Source organism: Castor canadensis, chromosome 5 (genome assembly GCF_047511655.1).
Source record: "Castor canadensis chromosome 5, mCasCan1.hap1v2, whole genome shotgun sequence".
NCBI lineage: Eukaryota > Metazoa > Chordata > Mammalia > Rodentia > Castoridae > Castor > Castor canadensis.
The window spans coordinates 102,172,139-102,199,111 of record NC_133390.1 but is presented as its reverse complement, the minus strand read 5'-3'; the positions used below and the strand labels follow the sequence as shown (position 1 = coordinate 102,199,111).

Below are 26,973 nucleotides of genomic sequence, written 5' to 3'. Positions count from 1 at the left end.
ATTCAAAGAGGGATTTGGAGTCCCACTGGGCATCCTTAAAGATCTGATATAAGGGTCTGGCAAAATCCTGTAACTCCCAAAGGAGCTCTAAGTTGCCTCATTGTCTGGAGCAGTGGGTAATGGAAGATTGGGTCATTCTGTTCTGGACTCAGGAAGCAAGTTTGTCACTTTAAGACCATGCCCAGATAGGAGACCTGGGGAAAACATAATTGGGCCTTTTTCTTGGAGACTTTGTATCCCTGGGAGACCAGAAAGTTTAAAAGATACTCAGACTCTTTACAGATGAGGGGCTCTGTGTTTCCGCAGAAAAGTAGGTCATCACTGTATTGAAGAAGGGTGACCTCTGGGTGGTGTCAATCTAATAAGTCTCTAGTTAGGGCCTGCCCAAAAAAATGAGGACTGTCTCTAAACCCTTGAGGCAGAACTGTCCAGGTCAATTGTTGTGAGGGGTTGGTAGGGTCTTCAAAGACAAAGAGAGGCTGACTATCAGGATGTAGGGGAATGCAGAAGAAAGAATCCTTAGGTCTAGTACCAAGTAATATTGAGCTTTTGAGGGTATTTGAGCCAATAGAGTACAGGAGTTGGGACCAATAGGGTGGAGAGGAATGACTGCTTTATTAATGGATTGGAGATATTGGACAAGTCTCAATTTATCTGGTCCTTTTTGGACAGCAAGTATAGGAGTACTGTAAGGGCTTGAGCAACTGATTAGTAACCTCTGCTTTTATAGGCAACTAATAATGGGTAAGAGGCCTTGTCATCCTTTGGGCTTTAAGGAATACTGCTTTTGATGTGGAAACTGTGAGGGGTCTCTAAGTCTTATTTGAACCACAAAGGCCATTTTTGTTCACTCTACAGTCACTCCATCAGTCCATACCATCGGATCTACTTGCTCCTGAAGAAGGGAGCAACTGAGATAGTCCCCTGGGGTAACAAAATTTGTGCCTTTAGTTGAGATAGTAAATCCATCAATGGTACTAGAGTCTCAGGGACTATGAGAAAAGAGTGACAGAAGTGGAGGTCTCCCCAAGAGCAGGCCAGAAGCCCAGTGAAATAGTGCTCTAGGGGCTGGCCAAATATGCCCCAAACAATAATCTTGTCATTAGACCAGGAACCAAGAGAAAATGGTAAGATAGAGAAATGGTCTCCACTGTGGAGAAAGATGACCTTTCGTTTCTCCACTGTTATGGCTACTCAAGTCTCCTCAACATTGATGTCAAGAAGTAGAGCTGGACAGGAAGCCCCAGCACCCATCAATCCATAAGAGGTGGAATCCCACCTTCTTCCTGGAGACAGGGGCACTTAGACCTCTAGTGATTACCCTAGCAGATAGAGCAAGGTCCCAGTGGGGGCTGAGGCTGTCTCCCTTTTGGGCATTTCCTGCAGAAGTGCCACTACTTTCCACAGTGGTAGCAAACATGGGATGTAAGTCCCCGTGGGGAGGGGGTACTCCTTGCAAACTGTGATTAGGTCATGATGTTCTTTATCCTTTTCTCTCTTTTTAGTGAGGTCCCAATTATAGTATATAGATGTGGATAGTTGAATTATTTTGTCCAATGACTTTTTCCTTTCAGCCACCGACTTTTGGCATTTTCTACAGATATCTGGTTCTGACTGAGGTAGAAATTTATTCATAAGGAGAACCTCTCACACCTGTGTCTCTGGGTCCATTCAGGTGTGTTTCAAGATAGTGTCCTTAAGATGCTGAAGAAAGGTAAAGGGGTTTTCATCAGGGCCTTGTTGTACTGAAGTTACCTGGGGATCATTTAGAGGCTTAACCTTGACCTTTTTTTAGTCCTTCCACTATCAGATGGGTAAAGTGGCATCTCATCCATTAATATCTTCCACATTTTGATCCCAGTTGGGGGTCCACCAAAGGGACCACTTGTGCTATGTGGGCATGGGAATTTCTATCCCTTCATTCCCTAGTGCTATGGGTATTGGAGCATGTTGTAAGTGGAAATCATCTCCCACTTGGTTGGCCTGGGTCAGGACCCATTGTTTTTCTAAGGAGGAAAGGGTTTGGTCTAGTGAGAATATGATATCCGTCCATTCTGATTCAAAGGTTTGGATCACAGTAATAAAGACCTGGATATATTGGTCAAGATTGTCTGCATAACTGCCTAAATCCTTTTTGATCTCCTTTAGATCTGATAATTGGAAGGGGACATAGACTTGTCTCTTTCCTGCTACTGCCTGTTGGAGGGGGAAACATCCATGAGGTGGTCCCTAATATTGGGGTGGCTCAGAGGGTAGGACAGAGAGTTTGGTGGATAGGGGTGCCTTGGTTTCCTTGGGAGACTGGCATTGAACGGCTAATTACTGGTCTCACCCTGTGCTGTTTTGGGGATTACAGAGCATGGCCAAGCTTTGGATGTCTAGATGGCAGTCATAGAGCCATTCCAGGTGATCCCGGAGATGAAAAAAAAGCTGTACATAGGGATTTCAGTCCAGTTTTCCTCCCACCTATAGAAAAGATCTAGTTGGAATATGGTATTATAATTTAAGGAGCCCTATGAAGGCTACTTCTCCTGGTCACCCAAGGGATATTTGGGTACAGAGAAAGTACAAAGAAAGATGAGTGTTTTTCTCTTAAGATTATCAGGGTCAAGATATTTCCAATGTTTCAGAAGACAGGCCAGCAAAGACCGCTTGGGTACTGAGGCCAGAAGACTGGAGGGTGCAGGTCCCATCTAGAAGAACAACAGAAAAAGTTGTAAGACTCCCCTTTCATATGCGTCCCTCTTCCAGGGACTGAAGGAAATGGAATAACTGGTAGGACTGCAACCACTCTACTGACACAGTAAGAACATTTAGGATTCTTATATCCTCGGTATTTAAGGTGTTTCCACCAGAAATAGACAGCCAAGTAGAAGGCTACCTCTTGAATAAAGGGGTAGCATACTTGAAAAATTGCCTGTAAAGTTAGAAAAGGGTGCTTGGAGGGAGCCCCAGGGCAATCATAGTTCCACAAAGGGATGATCAGTGCCAGCATTTGGAGAAAACTTTCTCTATCCTGAGGCAGAAAGTCTAAGAAGTTCAAATAAGAGGTCTGGAGACCATAGCAAAGCCCATTTCTTTAGGCTGTTCCAGGAAAATGATATTAGCAATTTTTCAGGACCAAGGGGAATGACAAGCAAGGTCTGAGAGTAAATTAAGGAAGTCATAAGAAATTAGGGGATGAGTTCCCCAAGGAAAGCTAGGATCACAATAAACACAGGGAGAGGAAGGCAGACAAAGACAAACAACAAGGTGGCAGGACCAGGGAGGAAGTATGTGGGACCATATGTCACAGAAGTATGTCCACCATTTCTGGCAAGGACAGAAAGTCTAGCCCATCATAGAAAGAAAGGTCTGATGTTTAATTATCTCTCTCAGCTGCTCATGTGGCTGTAGGCAGTCCCATATAAACCTTGGTCAGGCTTGATTTATTGCACTCCAAGGAGGAATTCTTTAGAATTTGTCAATGAGCCTTAGTGAGCTTGGACTGGGAAGAGACAACCTATGGTCAGGGAAGGTCCCTAGAAAAGTGAAGAGAAGAGGAAAGGAAAGAGGGGGAAGCCTGCAGGGAGTTCTGCCTTTGACTAGTTTGTGCCAAGGGGTCTCCCCTGATAAGGGAATCCATGGGGATGCCAGACACTCATGGTCACACTCAGGCAGACCCTGCCAGTTAGGCGCTCTTAGTACCAACCTTTGTCTTGGAGGGAATCTCTTCATTGTCACCACGAATGTTGGGAGGGGTTGCTCCAAAGGTTTTTTTCTGTGCTGAGCTTAGTAATAAGCTCACAAGACACAAATAGTGCACACACAGATAGATTCATTAGGGATAGAAAAAGCTGCAGCTAAAGTAGCACAATGGAGCCCAGAAACCAGTAGCTCACTGCTGCAGTGGAAGTTGAGACTTTTCATGGGTGCTTTAATTCCAGGTTAGGGAAAGGGTTAGGTGGTATCTTCTGTTGGTCATGGATTTGTGTGCACATCAGCTCTTGTAATAACACCCCAATAAGCTGGCCTGTTTGCCCCTTATTGGGATGAAACAATCTTAAGAGCATCCTGTTTATCAACCTTGTGGCAGATTTGGGAAACCAAATGTCTCTTTCTCAGGATGTAGAGCTCACAATGCTCCCATGGAGGGTAGGGGGCACTGACTTGTCTCTCTGTCTTTTGATTCCCAGCCCCAACAAGTGGTGTTGCTGGATCATATGGCAGGTCTATATTTAGTTTTTTAAGGAGTCTCCATAATGTTTTCCAAAGTGGCTGTACTAGCTTACATTCCCACCAGCAGTATATGAGGATTTCTTTTTCACCTACATCCTCACCAGAATTTGTTTGTGTGGTAATCTCTTTTTCTAATGGTATACTAACAGGTGATGTCAAAGTTCCCAAATAGAGTACAACAGAGTTCTATGGCTTTAGAACATAAAGAGGATATGTTTTGCTCCATAAGAGTTATCTCAGATGCAGAGCTGGCTACTAAGTTAACTTCTTTGTGTACTATCTAAATAAACAACCATGAATAAATTGTTTGATAATTGTATTTGAAGTTGAAAACAAATACAAAGCTGGGGAAGACAATTGAAATATGTGGAAGAGTTATGTTGAGAAAAGATTTTAACTAGTTTCTGAATGAAAGAACAACATTTTCCTTACCTTAGAACGTGGGTCTTTATATATTCTTTACATCATCAGTTCTGACTTGCTGTGAAGCACTGAAAAGCATGTTGGCTCTAGGTTCAAACACCATCAAAATGATCTTTCTGTCACTCAACCTGTGGAACCTCCTTTAGTTTTCTGAGCCGCTATTTCCTGGGCTTTACCATAAAGATAGTGTTACTGCCTTTACAGATTGTTGTGAGGGTTGATTTACATGTACAAAATATCTAAGCTTGCATGGCAAAGAGGGAGAAGGATGTAAAGCAATTAAGACTATTTGAATTATCTTTTTTTCTCTCAACTTGCTTCATCATTTGCTGTTTAAGCCTGTTCATGACTTTTTTATTCAGAAGCATTTTCTTTAGTCTATGTTTTCCCCATGAGCTACCCTGTTTCTTTTATTCCTTTACTAAAATCTCTTAGAAATGTTCTACCTCTTTACCATCTTGATTCCTTATCCCTTGAAATGCATTATTAGGAATCTGCTGGCTTCTCAGTACACACACCAGATACCTCTTTATCTTGCCAACTTTAAGAATCTCTTTCCTTAGTACTGTGTGCTAAGTCTTTTCCAGTTTTCATTCTGTACACATTTTCATATGTTTACACATCAGTTTGATGAATACTGAATCTTGATCAGAAAGTTTGGCTGGGTTGAACCTGCAGCTCTGGATGTTCAGACAACATTAGATTTTTCATATATACAAAATTGAATTCCATTGTCTACAATTGATTGTTTTCATGGGTTATTTGTATTTAATTATTTTGTCATGTTATGAACTTATCTAAAGAGAGACATTAAATAATCTTTAACATTTGCTTGTCCTCAATGGGGACTTCATCAGTTTTGGCCATTACTTAGCCTTGAACTGGTCTCTCATAGATTTCAGTCTGTGATACTCCACACTGTTCTTCAGAAAGATGAGCTATTCTACTCAAAGGCTTTAGCGTTTTCCAAGCAAAACTATTTAGGGAAATATCAAATGCACTTTGTTATGAATATTGGTTTAACTATATCCCCCTAATTCGTGTGTAAGAAACTTAATTCCCAATGCACACTGGGTTGAAAGTGAAGACTTTTAAGAGGTGGTTAGATCTGAGATGATCAATGTTATCTCAAGAGTGAGCTAATCATCAGTAGAGTGGTTTCCTGATGAAAGAAGGAGTATATCTCTCTTTGTCTCTTACTGTCTCTCACATATGCACTTTTGCTCTTCTACCTTTCCCCACAGATGACATGGTAAGAAGGCCCTTATCAGATGCTAGGATTTGATAATAGAACTGTTGAACTCCAGAAAATGTTATAGATTTAAAAGGTATTTAATTTTTTATTCTGTTATAAGCTATGATACAATATTACTGATTTATTTTTTAACAAACAAATCTTTATGATATAAACATCTCCCAGTAAAATAGGTTGAAATGTGTAAACAATATAATTTTATGCCCTTTTAGTCTCTTTAGTTGTCTGATTTTCTTCTTTCCTTCATTTTCAAAATACTAGAAAATAAGTTCAACATCCATTTCTTCCTTGTCTCTTATTCCCTGTCCTTTTAACTTACAGATCTCCCCAATTTGAAATTAACACAAATACTGAGAATTAACATGTCCAGGAAAAAGTGTGCTAGTCATTGATTCATTGTTATTTCTTTTGCTTCTTCCAATGTGCAGTGCACTCTACAGTTCTTCTCTGTGTCTCCTGATTATTTTTATGAAAGGTTCACAAGTAGTCTACAGACTGTCATCTGGCTTTCTGAATATCTGTCTATCAAAGATATGTTTATTGGAATTCACTATGATGTTAGATTAGATTTTATCAATGCTCCCATGTTAGGTGGCAGATATGGTTGCTCCATCAGGGGCTACATGACCCTACTTACTTATGAAAATCATTAATTGGTTACTTTTTTATAACTCTATCTCATCTTGTTCCTCTGTTCTACTTCTGTGCAGCAAGGAAAAGCAAGTGTAGATAAATCTGATCAGTTGCAGCACTAGAGATTTCTTCTCTCTGAACACTTTCAAAAATAAAATTTGTAAGCCTAGGATTTTGAATAGATATTAGGGAATTTTTTCCTTATGTAAGATCTGCTAGAAATGCCCCTTTTCATAATTAGGCAAAATAATGGGAAGGGATAGTGGTTTGGTTTTGTTTCAGATGAGTCTTATAAGTTGTTCTGCCCTCCCTCATTAAGCAATATCCCTTCCCTTGTCATTATGAGTCTCTGTTCCCTCTTTGTTTTCACATATTTTCAGGCACTCAGCTTCCTTGAGTCAATGTCACATAAAGGTATAACACCACACTAGTCCTGTATAAGCAGCATATCTTTTAAGGGGCTTGAGATAAAAATATCTCAGAAGTCTATAAATAGAAGCCAGGACATTAAGCATCTTGATATGTCACCATTTATCCTGGATAACGGGGATATTAAACCTTTAGGTTTTTTTCATTTGTGGAAATGAGAACCTAATTTTTGATCTATCTTTTTGCAGACTAATAATTGGAAGGTTCTGATGATGGGTAAGAAAAGCGAAAGTGTTTGCATTTACTTCTGCTAGAAGTCAAGTTTAGCCCTTAATTCATACCCTGTCCAGACCTATTTCAATGACATACCAACTGGAACTAGGGATATTCTTCTCATGCTCTTATAATTGTTCTTTATATTTTGAAAATACATCAGCACATTTTTCAGTATTCTGGTGACTGTTAAGAAAGCTGACTCATATCTCTGGAGTTTTCACTTTTCCAAATCCCTGGTCTAAAGTACTTCAAACAAATCCTTTTGTTAACAAATACAATAACAAAATGTTCTATATATACAGTATAGTAGTACTGTCTTATTGGCAGGTTTATTATGAGTTTGAACAAGTCTGGTCAATAAATTAATAAATAATCAAAAGAAATATCCAAAACAAAATTATGAATTCCTTCACATTCATTACACAGCTCAGTTAGTACAGAGTAGCTCTCAGTCATCCTGTGTGATCCTCAGTTGTGTTTAAATTGTGTGTGATCTGCTGAGTTACTTCCCTGTCCTTAGTTTTTGGAAAACATGCTTTCCCAAAATCAAATCGTGTCCCTAAAAGCAAGCTAAAAGTCATGGTAATACTTACAAGTCCAAAAAAAAAGCATGCACTGTGCATAATTTAAGTGATAAAGTGAAAATTTTAGATTTGTTGAAAGGTGACATGTCTTTAGCAGAATTTCTGCAGCACTATGGGTAATGTAAACCAAGCATCTACAGTGGAGTATGAGACAAGTTCTATTAGTGTGCACAACAATAATTTTTGTAACAGCAATGTGACCTACACTGGCAAAGACTTTCTACTATTCTAAAGGCTGATTCTCCACTCTGGTAAATGCATTTTTTTGATGCACAGAAAATTGTTTTTTAATTTGATGCAATCCCATTTGCTAATTCTTGGTCTTATTTCTTGAGCTTCTGAAGTCCTATTCAGAAAATCATTGCCTATCACTATATCTTCATGTATTTTCTCTGTATTGTCATCTAGTATTGTTTAGGTCTTATATTAAAGTCTTTGATCTATTTTTAGTTTATTTTGTACAGGGTGAAGTTAGGGGTCTAGTTTAAATCTTCTACATGTAGATATTCAGTTTTCCAAACACCATTTGCTGAAGAGCCTGTGCTCTTTCCAACATTAAGTTTTTGTCATGTTTACCAAAAATTACATACCTGTAATTGTATGGGTTTATTTATGATATTTGTATTCTTTTAGTCTGCATGTCTGTTTTTGTGCCAGTACCATGTTAGTTAGTTAGTTAGTTAGCTAGTTAGTTCATTAGTTTGTTTTTACTATGGCTTTGTAGAGTAATTTCTTTTGCTAATTAAGATATTTTATGTTTCCTTTAGGATTGTGTGTGTGTGTGTGTGTGTGTGTGGTGTGAAGAATGACATTGGAACTTTTATAGGGATTACATTGAATCTATACATTGTTTTCCATAGTGTAACCATTTCACATTATTAATTCTGCTGATCCATGAGCATGGGAGGTGTTTCCATCTTCTCATGTCTTCTTCAATTTCTTTCCTCAATGTTTTACACTTTTGATGGTTGAGGCCTTTCTATTCTTCAATTATGTTTATTGCTAAGTGTGTTATTTTTTGAAGCTATTATCAATGGCAGTGTTTCCGAGATTTCTTCTTCACTGTGTTCTTTATTAGTGTACGGAATGGATACTGGTGTCTTTCTACCTTACTGAAAATGTTTAATAGTTTTCTTGTGAAATTTTTAGGGTCTTTCAAGCATAGAATTATATCATCTGCAAATAGGGAAATTTTAACTTCTTTTTTTTTCTATTTCTATTATTTTTATTTCTTGATCTTACCTTATTGCAATGGGTAAATTTAAATTTCATTATGAATAAGACTTAAGAGGGTGGAAATGTTTGACTCATTCTTGATTTTAGAGGTAATGCTTTCAGTTTTTCCCCACTGAGTATGAATTCGACTATAGGTTTGTAATATGTAATTTGTATCCTGTTGAGGTAAGTTTTTCATAATCTTAATTTTATCAGACTTTCATCATACAGGTATATTGAATTTTGTCAAAGGCATGTTTTACATCTATTGAGATGATCGTGTGACTTTTCTCCTCAGTTTTATTTATATGCTCTATGATGTTTATTGATGTGTATATGTTGAACCATCTTTGCATCATTGGAATGAAATAAATATGGTCATGTTGAATTTTGTTTGTAAGTATTGAATTATTTTTTTATGTTTGTATATCCATTAAGGAAATTGGTCTATAAGTTTCTTTTTTTAGTTGTGTTCTTACCCAGTTGTGGTATTGGGGCAATACTTGCTTGTTAGAATGCAATTGGTACTGTTACTTCCTTTACTATTTTATAGAATAGATTGAATTCTTCTTTGTAAGTCTAGTAGAATTCAACAGTAAATCCATTTGATACTGGGCTTTTCATTGTTGGAAGATTTTTTATTAGTGAATCAATTTCATTGATTGTTATAAATCTGTGTAAGTGGTTTATAGCCTCCTGACTAATGCTTTTAAATGCCAAGATAAGAAACAATTTACTATAGTGAGAAGAAAAATTTCTCATCCAAAATATAGAAATCTGTACAACTTTGTCACAATCAATATATGTGAACTGTACAAATTTATACCACTTCAAAATTTACCAAATAAAAGATGATTAACAAATTCCACAAAATAGATGGTGATTTGTGGAAAAGACTTCTACCCAATTAAGTACAAGGAAAGTTACAAACCAAACCTCCACTTTCTAAAAATAAGTTTACTCAGTCTTAGTAAACTATAAGCTAACAAATGTACAGAGAGCTGGCTGGTGCTAACATCACAGTTGATACAGCATCTTTTTTTAAAAATGGATAAAAAATAGATTTAATTATATGTTTCCTACAAAAGAACTCAAGTTAACTGGTTTAAAACATGCATAGAAAAGGCTAAAGGATTGGAAAAATATATTCCTTGCAAACAGAAATCCAAACCAAGCAGGAGTAGCTATTCTTTTCTCTGAAAAAACAGATTTTCAGTAACAAAAACTGTAAAAATAAGACAAAGAAGGACAATATATATTGATAATGGGGTCAATTCAATAGATGAAATGACAATTATAAGCATATTTACCCAATGTTGGAGCATCCAATTATATAAAGCAAACATTATATGTAAAGGGAGAGATTGACTCTAACACAACAATAGTTAAGGACCTCAACACCTCTCTTTCATAAATAGACACATTATCCAGAGAAAAATTAACAAAGAAATATTGGAGTTCACCTATACTGTAGTCCAAATGGATTTAAAAGTTATTTGCAGAGCACTTCCTACAGCAGTTGGTAAATTCACATTCCTCTCATTTAAAAAAAGTTTTTTGAGACAGTGTCTTTTTAAAAGTTTGTTGCCAAGACAGAGTCTGGTTACTTGCTACTTTTAAAGTGAAAAACGCAATAGGGGCTCTGACCATTTCCCCAGGTCATGTTTATTTGTTTGTTTTTATGTACATTTATGCATGTTTAAGTGCTAGGTAAATTCTAGTGGTAAAATTTTTAGTACTCCTATGTTTAAAATGTTGAGCTCTCTACTGAGCTGACAAAAAGGATACTGATAACAATTACAAGTGTAATAGTGCAAATTCCTTTCTAAGAACTACTGTAGAGACAGGTTCTTTGACATACAGATTTTCCTTAAAGGTACTGATGTAAAAAATTAGATATAATGTCTGAAACTGAAATCACCCTAGGACTTTGCTCCCTAGCAAATACGTGATCATTTACTTGGAATCACAGGCTATTAAACCATTGACAGGCACTGTCCAAACTATAGCACTGTTAATTAAAAAAATTTTTACTATTCAATTTTGCGCCACATCTTCATACCTGTGACATGGCTTAAATTCTATAATCCATCCCCAAGAGGATCCCACCCAAAGCAAAAATCAAATTTATCCATCCATTATAAGATGATCTATTCACAGACTCTATCTTAATCTGATACAGTCATCATATTATAGTTTTTGAAAGGTCTTGTTCTGCCAAGGTAATTTCCTCCTTAAAGGGGATTCTACTCTCTGCCATTTGCAGGTTTCTACTGTTTTGAGTGTTGCCTCTTGCTGGTGTGGCTTCATACAGCACCCAGATGAAGCCATTTTCTCTGATTCTGTAGGACACTTTGTAGGGGTTCAACTCAGAGTGTGAGTTCACTTGGCAGAAGCCTGAACAGTTCCTGACTGCTCAGTCCAGTACACTGGGCTGCCTGTCCAGTCTGAGGATCCATTTCATGGTTGATGCAAATGCAAAGGTAACCTGATTCCTTGCATGGCTTTTCTGGGAACAAGTGCTATTTTTAATGTGCTGGTTGTGGCTCCTCTGACACTCTGGCTGAGTGTCTGGGGCTGTTGCTCTCTTGGAAGCCCTTTGGTGCAGAGGACCTTGGAGACACAGGACATGGCAGTGGTCTCACCTCTTATCACAGCAGCCCAGGTGTAGAAGGGATGCCTAGGAACACTCCCAAAGCCAGAGAGCACCCCCACCACCCTCCACACACACTCACAGGCTTCCTCACAGACCAAATAGCTATGAGAAAAAGAGGGTGTGAGGAGAAAATGGCTACTATTTTTCCCTATTTTTCCCCTATCTTTAGAGTAAAGAAGTTATTTTTGAGACAGGGCACAGCAGAAGAGAGAAAAAGACAAGGGATGGTGGCCTCATCACATTGCTGAGACTCCCAGCTGCCACAGCCTCCAGCTCAGTAGCCTCCGAAGATCCTAAGAGTTGCATTTCCAGTCATATGTACCTATTAATTCATCCATTTCTTCTAGGTTTTCTAGTTCATTATTATAGAAGTTTCCAAAAAATTCCTTAATGATCCTCTGAATTTTGGTGTTTATTTTGATATGTTGTTTTTAGTCTGTAATTCTATTAATTTGGATTTTCTTCCTTTTTCTTTTTTTCTTTTTCCTTTTTTGATGTTCTGAGATTAGAACTCAGGGCTTTGTGCTTGCTCAGCAGATGAAGTACCAATTAAGTCATGCCTCCAGCCCTTTATTCTATGGTTATTTTTCAGAAAAGACTCATCTTTTGCTTAGATTGGCCTGGACCACAGTTCTTCTACATTATGCTCCCTACTGTAGCTGGGATGACATGCACAGACCACTATGGCCAGTATTTTTCTGATGAGATAGGGGTCTCATGAACATTTTTGCCCAGCCTGGCCTGGAACCATGATACTCCTGACCTCAGCCTCCCATGTAGCGAGGCTTGCAAGCATGAGCCACAGTGCCTGCCTTAATTTTTTTTAAATGAGTTTGGCTAAATGTTTTCCAATGTCATTAACATTTTCAAAGAACCAACTTTTTGTTTAATTGATTCTTTGTGTTTTTCAAAAGAATTTTTCAGTTTCTCCATTTAATTTCTGCCAAAAGTTTTCTTATTTTTTCCATCTCTTCCATCTCCTTTTGAGTCTGACTTGTATTTGTTTGCCTAAGAGCTTTAGGTGAATCAACAGTTTATATCTTTGAGGGGGATACCAAGATGGTGTTTATCCAATAAAGCCTGGCTCTCTGAGCTTTCACAAATCTGAAAGAAAACTTCAAATTCGTGGCTGCAAGGTTTAGGTAATGTGGCTTTTTCACCAAGTAAGATGCAACCAATATATATGGGGCTCATAATATACAATGACTGACCTTAAAATTTGCTTTTCAAAGCACATAGCAGCCCAGGAAGACCAGACACTATGGGTCAGCAGGCAACTGCTTCACCAGCCCACTGAGGAGTAGTTTCTTCTCTATTGCTTTTCTTTTTTTTTCCTCTCTCAGAAGATCAAAAACTCAATGCAAAGAACTACAGAACATGTTGTAAAAGTGTTGGATTGTCCTGGACCCACCAAGATTCATGGATGCAGAACCTCTGACTGTGCCTGCATATCTGACTGTGACCAGGGCTGCTGACCTCTGATACCACTGAGAGAAAGTGCAACCATTCCAGGTGAGCATGCTTCACCATCTTCTCTGCAGAAAACCACATAGTCCAGCACAGCTTACTGGCAGATTGCACCTCTCTTGGACAAAGGTGGTAGTCTAAGAAAGGGAGGGAAAATTCCAATCCATCTGGTGAGGTTAGGGTGGCCTAGCTGCAACTTTCTCTATGAGGTACTGAACTAATCTGGCCTGCATGGGGGAAGGATGATTTAGCTGCAACCTGAGGAAAAGTAACAACACATTCAACCACCTTGAAGAAACTGGTAGTGAGCTGAAACTAACAGCTCTCCAAGAGAAAAGCATTCAATCAAAAAGTTCACTTCCAGATCCCAGACTTGCCCTTTGAGCAGAAAGGGCTAGCCACTGCTCACACATCAGCTCCACATAGGAATACTTCAGAGAACACACACACCCCAAAAAGCTGGCCCTACTTTCCCATCTCTCCAAGGGGACTGGGCTTAAACACTCTGAATGGATACCCCACAAACCTGACCTATAGAGAGGTACACAATCAATTGCCATTGCCACACAACCCAGCATATCAACCCTAAGAAGGGATAGCAGCACCCTGGTTAGAAACTGAAGGGAAATGCCCAGAGCACATGCTGAACTCAGAAGAAACCTACTCCTCTCCTTCAAGAAAGAAATTGGGACTATGTGTGTGTGTATATATATATATATATATATATGTATATATATATATAATTTATATTATATAAATTATAATATATTATATATTATTTTATATGTAAAATAATATATAATAAGTATATAATATGCGCATTCATTTTTTAATTTTTTTTCTCTTTTTTTTTGCTTTTTAGGGGAAAAACTGAAACTATTTCTCATAAAATCAAGGGTGTCCACTCTCTCCGCTCTCATTCAATAGTCTTATAGTCTTGAAATTCCTAGCTAGAGCAATAAGACAGGAGGAATACCAATAGGAATGGAAGAAGTCAAGCTATCCCTATTTGCTGATGACATGATCTTATGCCTAAAGACCTAAAAAATGCCACAAAAAAAACCAAAACTCCTAGACATCATAAACAGCTTCAGCAAAGCAGCAGGATACAAAATCAATTTACAAAAATCAGTGCCCTTTCTACAATGAAGACAGACTGAATGAATATAGGAAAACAATTCCATTTACAATGACTTCAAGAAAAATAAAATAAGTAGGATAAAACTTAATAATGAAAGCGAGAGACCTCTATACATGTTGTAGGATGGCTCAGACAGAGAGACAGGGCACCAAAGGTTTCAGGAAGCAAGTTTATTAAGCAAGCTGGCAGTGACCAGCAGACTCAAGTCCAAAGGCTGAGCCCTGAGAACAAAGGGAGCTTTCCTTATATACCATTTAGAGAGGTTTACAGAAATACATGTGTATGGGTACAGCTTGTCATTGGCCATTTTAACCTCTGGGGCAAGGTGACCCTTAGCTGGTCTCATCCCAGGTGCTACTTGACCTTCCTCAAATCTGTTTTTTTGTTTGTTGTTTCACTGTTGTACTCATTATCTCTCATTTCTCCCTCATTGTCTCTGATTATCTCCCTTCCCCCTCCCTGCCTTCCTGCCACATTCCCCTCTTTGATGCTTGAACCCTTTTCTGAGTCAAAAAGCATCATCTTGATCTAGGGTTTTGTATTTTCACAGCATCATTGAGTGAGCAGCTGTCTCTCTGGCATGTAAGCTTATCATTTGACATATAAGTTTTCTCCTAGGCTAGGCCTCCTCAGGTGTTTCCAATATCCTGAGGTCAATAGACAGAGTTTTTAGCTATTATTGCACACACAACAAAGTCTATAGATATTGGCCTTTCAGGGTTGTAAACCTGTATCTGGCTAATAAGCTCCCCAGTGCTGGTGAAGGTTTGGACCTCCAGCCATTGCTCCCCAGGGGGATAGATGTGGTTAAAACAGATATACTGACTACCAAGAGAGCACACTGTGTAGGTGATATTATTGGAGCCAGCTTGGCTATTTTCCTGGGATTTACTGTGTCTAGTATTCACCTTGGTTTCCCCACTCAGTCTACAAGCAGCTTTCTGCTAGCTCTGTAAAATTGCAACCCTCCAGCTAGCTCTGCAATGTTTCCTGTAACTGTGACTGCATTCTATAGTGGGGTGGGGGGAAAAATCTGTGAGTATTTAACCCAAGTCTTGACACTGACCAGGGCTTAGTGCTTTGAGAAATTGTCTCCCCTGAGTCTGCTAGCATAATAAACTCCCTGCTTCCTATAAAAATGATCTCGGTGACCTTGTTTCCCTCTTCATTTCCGCAACACTTCTGGTGCATTAGCTGGAAATGTGAGAGAACAAAGTTGGCATTTTTGCCTCCCATGCTATCAGGTCTGTGGCCTAGCTCTTGGGGACAGGACCCTGCCAAAGTGTGCCTCTGGACACAGTCTGGACAACTAGGGAAGCCTCCCATGGAGTCTGAGATCTCAGGTCTATACATGCAAACAGAACCTGGGTAGAGACCTCAGGAACCAGGAAAATTTCAAGCAGCGCCTGTCTGGAATAGGTGGGACTTGGGTCCATCTGAATAGGCCAGTCCATGAGAGAACAGAAGAGATGCTTGATCATTTCCCCTCCTCAATCTGATTCTTTGTTTTTTTGTGATTATTTAGGAGGAAGCTGCAATAACTTAGAGATTAGGTTTGTTGGGTTAGATGAATATGTGTTGTGTAACTGAGAGCATGAATAAAGTATGACTTCAGTTACCAGACAGTGTGCAGAGTTCGCTCCCAGAGGCCAGGGACATTTTCATTTGGTCTACAGCATCCCACCTGGGGGCACTGGTCTGGGGCTTATATGGACTTGCTACGACTAAGAGGCATCTGATATGTCTCCGGGAGGAGAATGGCTAGGGACGGACGAAGTGAAAATTGTCTGTCTCCCCCGACCTCATTTCCAAACCTCATGATCCTCTTGTACTTTGTCTCAATATAGGTGGGAACCAAAGTAGACTGACTCTTTTACAATGCATGCTTGTCAACTTTAAAGAAAGATAGGGACATATAACTTGTGTTGTATGTTAAACATCAAAAGTGTTGTTAACTTTGTTTCTCTTTTATATGCTACCTTGCCCTAGGTTGAGGTGCTAATTTAAAGTTTATTAAATGGTGGTTTTATGTTTTGTTATAGCCTGAGAACATATTCTTCACAGTTCAGATCTGCATGTAGCCTAATTTTTAAAACACTGTTTATAGACATAAAAAAATATATACAGGTGATTACAGGGTGAAGCTCACACCCCAAGATATTTAAAAATCCTGTCATATAGATTCCTTGTCCTTTAAAGTGGGATGGTCTTCTGAGGAATCTCTATATCAAGAAACCATTTGTAGGATATATCAGGCAGGGACAGGGTCACCAGGTCACCCTGACCAGTTCCCCTAGATAGACATATGGCAGTCATTGGCAGCTCATCCTCTTCCCTGGCTTAAGAAGTGTTTTGAGGACAACTGACTATGAAATCCTGAGACCTTGACAATCTGTCTGAAATACTCCCTTATTGGCAGTCCAGAAGCCATGCACAAATGATTACCACCCAGCACACAATCTCTGAGCAGTCAATCAAGCAACAGTGACTTTGTACTTGGTAGTTCCAAATCCATACACTTTGTTGACCCTGATACCAGCCAAAGCAAGGTGGTTCTCATGTTTGGACTTAAAAGATTCATTCTTCTGCATCTAGTTAGTCCTGTGAGCCAGCCCATCTTTGTTTTCCAATGGGAGGACCCCCAATTAGGAGGGCACCAGCAATTAACCAGGATGTCTTCCACAGGGCTTCAAAATTTCCCAACAATCTTTAAAACTACCTGGGATTTGCAAGCATACCCAACAGAGAAAGCTGGCTGCACCCTGTTGCAACCTCCTTCTCACAGCAACTAACCGCCAGGATTGTTTTAAAGGGACAAAACTTTTACTCCATCTCCTATGGGAGACTCTGTACAAAGTATCCCAGAAAAAGGCTCAAACCTGCCAGGACCAAGTTAAATACTTCAGATTCCACATATCCCAAGGCCATCAGAACCCTGGGGCAGAACAAAAGCAAGTTGTCTGCTCGATCCCAACCCCAACTACAAAAAGAAAGATCCATGAGTTTTTTTTTTTAATTTTATTATTCATATGTGCATACAAGGCTTGGGTCATTTCTCCCCCCTGCCCCCATCCCCTCCCTTACCACCCACTCTGCCCTCTCCCTCTCCCCCCCACCCCCTCAATACCCAGCAGAAACTATTTTGCCCTTATTTCTAATTTTGTTGTAGAGAGAGTATAAGCAATAATAGGAAGGAACAAGGGTTTTTGCTGGTTGAGATAAGGATAGCTATACAGGGCATTGACTCACATTGATTTCCTGTGCGTGTGTGTTACCTTCTAGGTTAATTCTTTTTGATCTAACCTTTTCTCTAGTTCCTGGTCCCCTTTTCCTATTGGCCTCAGTTGCTTTTAAGGTATCTGCTTTAGTTTCTCTGCGTTAAGGGCAACAAATGCTAGCTAGTTTTTTAGGTGTCTTACCTATCCTCAACCCCTCCCTTGTGTGCTCTCGCTTTTATCATGTGCTCAAAGTCCAATCCCATTGTTGTGTTTGCCCTTGATCTAATGTCCACATATGAGGGAGAACATATGACTTTTGGTCTTTTGGGCCAGGCTAACCTCACTCAGAATGATGTTCTCCAATTCCGTCCATTTATTTTCTTAATCCATTCGTCAGTGGTGGGGCATCTTGGCTGTTTCCATAACTTGGCTATTGTGAATAGTGCCGCAATAAGCATGGGTGTGCAGGTGCCTCTGAGATCCATGAGTTTTGAAGAGCAGCTGGGTTCTGCTGGATTTGGATCCCTAATTTCTCATTGCTAGCAAAGCCTTTACATAGAGCCACAAAGGGCAGCAAAAGGGAACCCCTAACCTGGGAGTCTAAACAACAGTAGGCTTCCCGTGCCATCACAAGGAGGCATTAGTCAGTGCCCCTGCCCTGGAACTTCCAGATGTGAAGAAGCCTTTTTTCTCTATGTGCATAAGAGAAGTGGCAGAACAGGTGGAGAACTGACCCAATACCTGGGCTCATGGCATCAGTTAATGGCTTATCTTTCCAAGAAATTGGGACTCATTGGAAAGGGGATAGCCTCCTTGCCTGTGGGCTCTCACAGCCACAGCCTTGCTAGTATCAGAGACAACAAAAAGCTAACACTGGGAGGGGAAGTAACTGTCCAGGTCCCACAATCTGTTGTGACTTTAACGGAACATAGAAGGCAATATTGGTTGACAAATGCCAGGATGATCAGATACCAGAGTGTGCTTTGTGAAAATCCACAAGTAAAGTTGGAAGTTGTCTGGACTTTAAACCTGCAACCCTCGTTCCATCGGCTGCAGGACCCCCAGACCATAACTGTGTGGAGGAGATTAATGAGGCCTTCTCAAGCCACCATGATCTCTGTGACCAATCCCTAGTTCAGCCTGACCACAAACACTTCACAGATGGGAATAGTTTCCTCAAAGAGGAAACAAGATACACTGGCTATACAGTAGCAACTTTGAACTCAGTCTTAGAAGCTCAGGCACTGGCTCCAGATATGTTGGCACAAAAGGTAGAGCTCACTGTGCTGACATGCACCTTATAACTGGCAACTAAAAGGACTGTTATTGTATATACACACTCTAAATATGCTTTTACCACTCTTCATGTACATGGGGCTATACATATAAAAAAAGGGGACAGATCACTTCAGGAGAAAAAGACAAATACCTTCTGGTGATTGTGTGCATCTTTTTCTGGGTAGATAAAGGCTTTCCCCACCTGAACAGAATGGGCCCAAGAAGTGGTCTGTGCCTTATTAAAGGAAATAATTCCCAGGTATGGGATCCCCATCTCCAATGGATCAAACAATGGACCAGTTTTTGTGGCAGAAGTTGTTAAATAACTGACAAAAGGACTAAAAATAACCTGAAACCTTCACACAGCATACTGGCCTCAGAGTTCAGGCAAGGTTGAGAGGATGAATTGGACACTAAAAACTCAGATGCATAAACTCTGTCAGGAGACTCACCTAACTTGGGAACAGATCTTGTCATTAGCTTTACTTAGGATCAGGTGCAGCCCCACCAAACAAACTGGGTTCTTGCCCTATGAGATTCTCTTTGAAAGGTCACCCTCACTAGTAAAAGGCATTAAGAGAGACTTTTTAAAAAGCAGAAAATCTAACCTTGCTCCCATAGATGTGCAGTTTGTGTGAAGTGTTCAATGACCTACACCACCATGTTTGAGAAAAACTCCCTATCAGCTCAACCACTGAAGTGCATTCCTTTAAGACAGGTGACCAGGTTTGGATGAAAGAATAAAATCTCCATCCTCTCCAGCCTCTCAGCCTCGGTGGAGGGGACCCTACTTGGTGATCCTGACTACTCCCACAGTAATCAAGGTGAGAAAAATCACCCCATGGATCCATCACACCTGAGAAAAGAAAGCAGCTCCTGAATGGAAGAGAAAACTGTACTCCAACAATCCACTCAAACTGACCCTTAGGAGGGAATCTCCAGCCTTGCCCAAGTCACAAACTGGAAGCTGACTAGTCAATGCATGGCAGAAGGTTGAGGAATCAACTAAACAGACAATTTATGGACTATTGTTTTTCATAATTAATGTTCTGTAGTGATACTTAAGTTATGCCATCCCTTGCCTATCTCTATTCTTGGTATTTTAACCTTGCTTTGCTTTGGCCAATAGAAATAACAGTCACTCCCTCAGTGGGATAAAGCCAGATCAAAAGGCTTTCTCTGGCAGTTTTCTATCTTTCTATTGCTAACAGAATGGGGTATATTTTTCGTTGCTTCTATTCTGGGTTCCTTTTGCAAACCTAAACCCCTTATCCTGTGAGTTGTGCTTCTGTACTATTTGGATTAAAAATGCTATTATATGGGAAAAAAGTGATCACAGATAAAATCAGATAAAATGAAAACGATTACTCATGTTCCAGTTCAGACTGATGATTTGCTTGGAGGATGGTTCTGTATAATAGGAGGATTAAAAGAATGTTAGAAGCTGTATTAATTATGTTGTTGTGCTGTCTTACACTCCCATGCTTGCTGCCACTGGTCATATAACCCATATCAACCCTGATAAATACCATAGTAAAACAAAAAATGGCCACACAATTATATCTATTACAAGGTTACCAAAGAGTAAATCCCATCCCTAAAAAAGAAGGAGATGGTGCATTTTGATGAATAAAATGTCAAAGCATCAAGGGGAGGAATGCTAGAGACAGCTTGGCTATTTTCCTGGGAATTACTGTGTCTAGTACTCACCTTGGTTTCCCCACTCAGTCTACAAGCAGCTTTCTGCTAGCTCTACAAAATTGCACACTTCCAGCTAGCTCTGCAGTTTCCAGTAACTGTGACCTCATTCTATATGGGGTAGGGGCAAACTCTGTAAGTATTTAACCCAGCTCCTGACACAAATTGGGGCTCAGGAGTTTAAGAAATTATCTCTCCTGAGTCTGTGAGCATAATAAACTCTCTGCTTCTTGTAAAAATGGTCTCAGGTGACCTTGTTTCCCTCATCATTCCCATGACAGTATGATTGTGGATGCATGACCTAACAACTGTGCCTACACAATAATAATAAGTATGGAAAACTAGAATTTTTCTAACAGCACTTCCTGCTCAGGTAGTGTGCATACATGAGTCATACTATAAGGCCTGGGGTCCCCAAGTAGAGAGCTGACCAAGATTAGCAAGAAGAAAACATGGAAGGGACTCATCCTCAAAGGTGACTCCTCAAGCTTCCACTGTGTGTAGCCTAGCTTCCAGAGTGACTAGAGCAGGGCTGACATCCTCTCATTTGTTAACTCCTGGAAGCAGGGTTCTGCCTTCCTGCAGTGAACTGGAGTGCCTGTGTGAGAGCAATGAGCTACTCTGCTGTGGTGGATCCAAGAAATGATCTCTGTTATCTTAACTGGGATTAGGGTGGATAAAACAACAACAAAAGGGCCCTTCCAGTGGAACTATAGTGATTGAACATCCCATTCCTTTACCCAAACAGCATCCCCTGGTTTATAAGTCTGTGTGGGAGTTATCAGGCTAACAGGGAGTCTTTCTCTTACCCAGTCATTGATTTTAGAGAGAGTCAATCTGAGGGTCTGTATCTTCTGTATCAGGGTGAGGTCACTCATTTCCTTAAGGCCCCTTTGCAAGCCCTTGAAAAGGTGATGGGCTCACAAAAAGAATTTCAAAAGGAGAGAGACCCATACTTTTGATGGGGCTAGATCTAATACTGAGCAAGGCTATGGGCAGTAACTGATCCCATTGTAGGTGGATTTCCTGGCATAGTTTTCCCAATTGAAATTTTTGAGTTCTGTTTGTATGATCTACTTTCCCTGAACTTTGGGGGCACTAAGCTATGTTTATCTTCTAAGATATTCCTAAACCCTTAGCTTCCAACTGTACCATCTCAGCCACAAAGACCAGTCCATTGTCCAATCCAATAGACACAGGTATTCCTAAATGAGGGATGATTTGCTTTAACAGGCATATGGATACTTCCCAGGCTTTTTTTGTCTGAGTAGGGAAGTCTTCCACCCATCCTGGGAAGGTGCAGACAAACACCAGCAAATGTTCACATCCTCTGGCCCATGGCAACTCAGTAAAGGCCACAATCAGGTTTTCAAAAGGAGTTCCTCCAACATTTTGCACTTGGGATGGCACCCTTGGCCCTTGTTGGGGATTGTTTTTGGCACACAGACTGCACCTTTCACACACTGTCTTACTTATGCTGGAGAGCTTGGGGACATAAAAATGCTGGGCCAAGGTGGTCTTGAGAGTCCTCATCCTGAGTGAGTAGCTTCATGGAACTGCTTGACACATGTGGGAGCTAGGGATTCTGGAATTGCAATATGGCCACCAGCAAGCTTCCACCGCCCACTTGGCAGGAAACTTCCTCCTTCCTTCTCAACCTAAGCCTGTTCTTGTGAAGTATATAGTGGGTCCCATTCAGATAAATGACAGGGGAAAAAGACAGCTGTCAGTGAGTCTGAGGTTTGTCCTCCTGTGAGGGCTTCTTGCTTGGATTCCCTTTCAGCTTTTTGGTTTCTTTGAACAGCTGTTGACTCCCCCTTCTGGTGCCCTTGGTAGTGCATGACCACTAATCACTTAGGTGCCCATGCAGCTTCTAGCAATTCCAGAATTTCTTGTCCATTCTTTAAAACAGAGTGAGGAACTAAGACTGTGACTTGTTCCAAAATAAGTTTGTTTGCTTTAACTACCAAGATGACAGTGGCCACCAGAGCTCACAGGCAGGGTGGCCTACCTCAGGAAACTGCATTAAGTTGCTTTGATACAAAGGCTTCTGAGTGGTGCCAGGAACCTAGCAGCTGGGTCAAGACTTCTGAAGCTGTCCCCTGTCTCTTGTGTATGTATGGGAAGACGGGCTTCATCACGTCTGACAGGCCCAGAGTAGGGATGTTTGTGAGTGCTGCTTAATTTTTTTAAAGGCCTTTTTTGTTCCCCTCCCCATATCATGGGTTTTCGTTCTCTCCCCTTTGTGGCTTCATAAAGGGGTTTTGTCAAGAGAGAGTAATTGTGGATCCAGATCTGGCAGAAACCTGTAGCACCCTAGAAATTCTCTAATCTGTTGATGGGTCTTGGGAACTGAAATTGGAATACATGACCTGTTTCCTCTAAGGGCCCAGTCTATGTTGTCTTTGTAACAGGTGAAACCCAAGGTATTTGACAATATCCTGGCCTGAGTGGGTCCAGCCAACAGAAGGTCATCTACATACTGGAGGAGTGTGCAGCCATGCTGCTAGGTCAAGAAGGCCTTTAGGTTGGATGCAAGGGCAGACCCAAAGATACTGGGAAAGGTTTTGAAGACTTGTGCCAACCAAGTCCAAGTCAATTGTCCCTCTCCAGTATTAGGACTTTCCCATTGGAAGGTAAAGATGGGTTAGATCTGTGGGGCCAGGCAGATGCAGAGAAAAGCATCCTTAAGGTCCAGGCAGGTAAAGAACTTTGCCTTTGCTGGGATAAGGCCTAGAAGCATGCATGGGTTTGGGACCACAGGGTGTAAAGTAACAGTAAATGAGTTGACTGGATGGAAGTAGTCTGTCAAGATGCTTTTGGATCTCAATTTGGGTCTTGCAAGGAATGTAATATTGCCTCTGGCTAATAGAAATAGCTCCCAGCCTTAATTCTACTACCACAGCAGGTATGTTCTAAACCAGTCTAGGAGGGGTTTCCTCAGCCCATACTCCCAGGATCTTAAAGGGAAGCTCAAGCATTTCAGGAGTGTCTCTTTGAGGCACAGAGTTGCCATTCTTCCTCCTGTGCAATGTGAGAGTTAGAATCTTGTCTTCAGGCCCTCTCAGCTTTAAGGCTGCCATGTCATCAGTGTAAAAAAGTTATAACCATAAAGGCCACAAAGCAATCAGGAAGGCAGAAGAACTCATGCCTTACTTCATGCTTTCCAATACCGCATTTTTTAGATATGAGAAAGGGGAGGGAAGTCTGGTCTTTTATGGCCCTGACAATGGTTGCATGTCTCTGTGAGAAAGGGTCCTTGTGTTGGCTTACAGTAGAATGGGTCATGCCAGTGTTCACCAGTAGGTCAGTGGGACAGCTTCCTACCTTCATTTGGACCACAGGCTCCCAGGGGTCCAGTAGAATGGAGCCTGGTCCACACTAGTCCTCTTTATAATCCTCAAAAGTGGCCAGCCCAATAATATCTTCCTCCCAGGGCTGCTCTCCCCAAGCAGGCTGATACTTTCCTTCAACAATTTGGCCTTGGCCTCTGGTCTGGGGACCTTCCGGAGGTCCTTGGGCTGTTGGGGACATTCATTTTTTCAGTGTCCTTCCTGATGACAGTAGGCACATTGGTCACACCTTAGCTCATCTCTAAGGTAAGGCCATTCCAGGGTAGCCGACCACCATCCATGCTGAGTACCTCTTCCTCTGCTATGGCCTGCATGCCAGGGGCTGCCCGACTGTTTGGCTAGCGCCTCAGTAAAGAGGTCCACTTTCCTTTTCATCTTTCTTTTGGCCTCCCATTTGACCTCCTGATCTCAATTGACAAAGACTTTTGTGGCCACCTCCCAAGGCTGGTTGATGTTCATACAAGCAAACCCCTCAAGCTTTTATAATTTTTGCCCAATGTCCCCCTCTGCCTGGCTGACAAGTGCTGCATTAATCATCTTTTGGTTTTTGGCCACCTCTAGGTAGAAGTCTTCACATAGCCACTCATAAAACTGGCTGGGGCTCTCATCTGGCCCTTGGAGGACTTCTTTTGTCTCATTCATGTTTATGGACTTCATGCCTCCTGATACTGTTCAAGCTGCTGGTAATCTGGGTCATCATTAGGGTCCTAATGGTGGTCCTCCTTGGGGAACTGACCCTGATCATAGGCTTAGGTATTTAAAGTGCCTGCAGGGGCATTATTTTCCAGACAATTTAGAGCTGCTAAGATTATACTGTGTCACTCCTCAGTATTAAAAAGAGTCAGAAGAAGCTGTTAGCAGTCTGTCAAGGTGGGTTTATGAGTTTGGATGATGGACTACATTAGGTCAACCAGACCCTGAGGTTTTTTCATGAAGGAGTGGGTATGCTGCTTCCAATTTAGGAGGTCTGTGGTGGTAAAATGTTGGTAGATTAATGTCTGCCTTCCTCCTTGTATCTGACCATGCTGCTCATAATAAGTTGGGCCCTGGACCTCTCTCGGGGGCATCTGCAGGGCAGTGGGTTCTGGGGGAGAGGCTAGGCCCATAGTGAGACTGTTCAAATGTTCCTGGTTGAAACTAGGGGCCAATCTCACAAGGGGTTGCAGAGTGGGTACTGGTGGGCTCGGAGTGAGCATGAGGTTTATAGGGCCTGAGGAAGGTGGGGTTGTTGCAGTTTTAATGACTCCTGACCTTGTGCAGGTGTATTTGCTGCTGGGGCTTCCCTGTCTGATGTTTCCCCTTCTGAGGGTGGAGGTGAAGGAGCAGAAGGTGATGAGCACAGTGGTACATAAGGGGATGGAGTTTCCTCAGGGTCCCCCAATAATATGGGTTTTTCTAGCTTTTTACATTTTTCTCTGCACTTGGAAGCCACTGCCACCCTGGCTACCATGACCCTACATGCTTCCTCTAGGTAGGGCTTTAGGTAGGTTAGCTGAGGACTCGTGTCCTGCCAGCAGTCAGTATAAAGAAACTGATTTGGGTGTCCATGCTCCTCTACAATCACTTTAAAAACTCTATTGACAGTGACCTTATCTCATAATCCCTCTGAGGGCCATCCTATGCCAAAAGCAAGCCAGTCTATTTCACAGAATGTCCTAAGCCTGTCAAGTGTCAGCTTGACTCCATAATATCCCCTTTTAAAATTCTTAAGCAAGCACTATAGAGAGTTGTTCTTACTCTGACCTCATCCATTCCTTCCATTACCAGATGTCAAGACAGAGACAAAGATGGAAGGGATGAAGACTGTGGAGAGGAGGTAAGGGTTCCTCTTCTCTGACAGGGAGAAAACATCACTACTTCCTTCAGCTGTCTCAGGATGCTCCCCTAGTAGGGATTTAAGCATCTCTTAGCCATAGTGAGTTTGTATAAGCCCTGGACTAGAGGCCCTGTTAGGGCTTACCCTGGACTTAATGATTTTGCCAAAGACCCACAGATCGGAACTCCACATTTGCTTTGTGCTGGGCTGTGTCTCAGGCTCTCACTTTCACACACTTTCACACAGTATAGTACTTTCACCCCACTCCCTAAACCTTGAAGACATGGTTTTGCCCAAAAGGCTATTACTAAGGTATCTTGCTGGGAGTTGATCAGACTCCCATTCTGCCCCCCTGAAGCAGGCCTGAATTCAAAGCCAGCCGAGTTCTTACCAGTCCCAAGTTTGTTCTCAAGCCTTTCCGGGTTCCTTTGTGCAACAGAAACACACCTCCTCAGTTTGCTAGGAGAGATGCTCCCTCCCCTTGGATCAACAAGTCCAATAGTGCTGGCAGGGGTGGCCCTCCTGACAGGCTGGGGATGCTGGGCCAGTGACAAGGAGGTGAAACACCACCCTCCGAATCCCAGATAAGCACCCTAGAAATGTTGTAGGACAGCTCAGACAGAGAGACAGGGCACCAAAGATTTCGAGAAGCAAGTTTATTAAGCAAGCTGGCAGTGACTCAGCAGACTCAAGTCCAAAGGCTGAGCCCAGAGAACAAAGGGGGCTTTCTTTATATACCATTTCAAGTTGTTTACAGAAATGGGGAAGTACAGCTTGTCATTGGTCGTTTTATCTTCTGGGGTGAGCTGAAGCTTCTCTGGTCTTACCCCAGGTGCTATATGACATTCCTCAAACCCATTTTTTTTTTTATTTCGCTGTTGCACTCATTATCTCCCTCTTTGTTTCTCATTACCTCCCCTCCCCCTCCCTGCCTTCCTGCCACACAAGGACAACTACAAACCATCAAAGAAAGAAATAGAAGAAAACTGCAGAAAATGGAAAGATCTTCCATGTTCATGGATTGGTAGAATCAACATAGTGAAAATGGTTATATTACAAAAAGCAATCAATATGTTTAATGCAGTTCCCATCAAAATCCCATTGACATTCATCACAGAGATTGAAAAATCAACCCTAAATTTCATTTGGAAGCACAAAAGACCTCCAAGAGCCAAGGTGATTCTGAGCAAAAAGTGGAATGTGGAAGGATCAAAATACCTGATTTCAAATTTTATCACAGAGCCATGAAAGTAAAAAAAAAAAAAAAAAAAAAACTATGGTACCAGCACAAAAAACAGACATGAAGATCACTGGAGCAGAATAAAAGACCCAAATACAAATCCATGTGTATACACTGACCTGATTTTGACAAA

The 26,973-nt window shown here is 41.2% G+C and overlaps 1 pseudogene; it reads right to left on the bottom strand.

Moving 5' to 3' along the window:
• Nucleotides 1–11,141: 11,141 nt before the first annotated feature.
• LOC109679729 (protein BTG1 pseudogene) lies at nt 11,142–25,234 on the bottom strand (annotated as a pseudogene).
• Nucleotides 25,235–26,973: the final 1,739 nt, after the last annotated feature.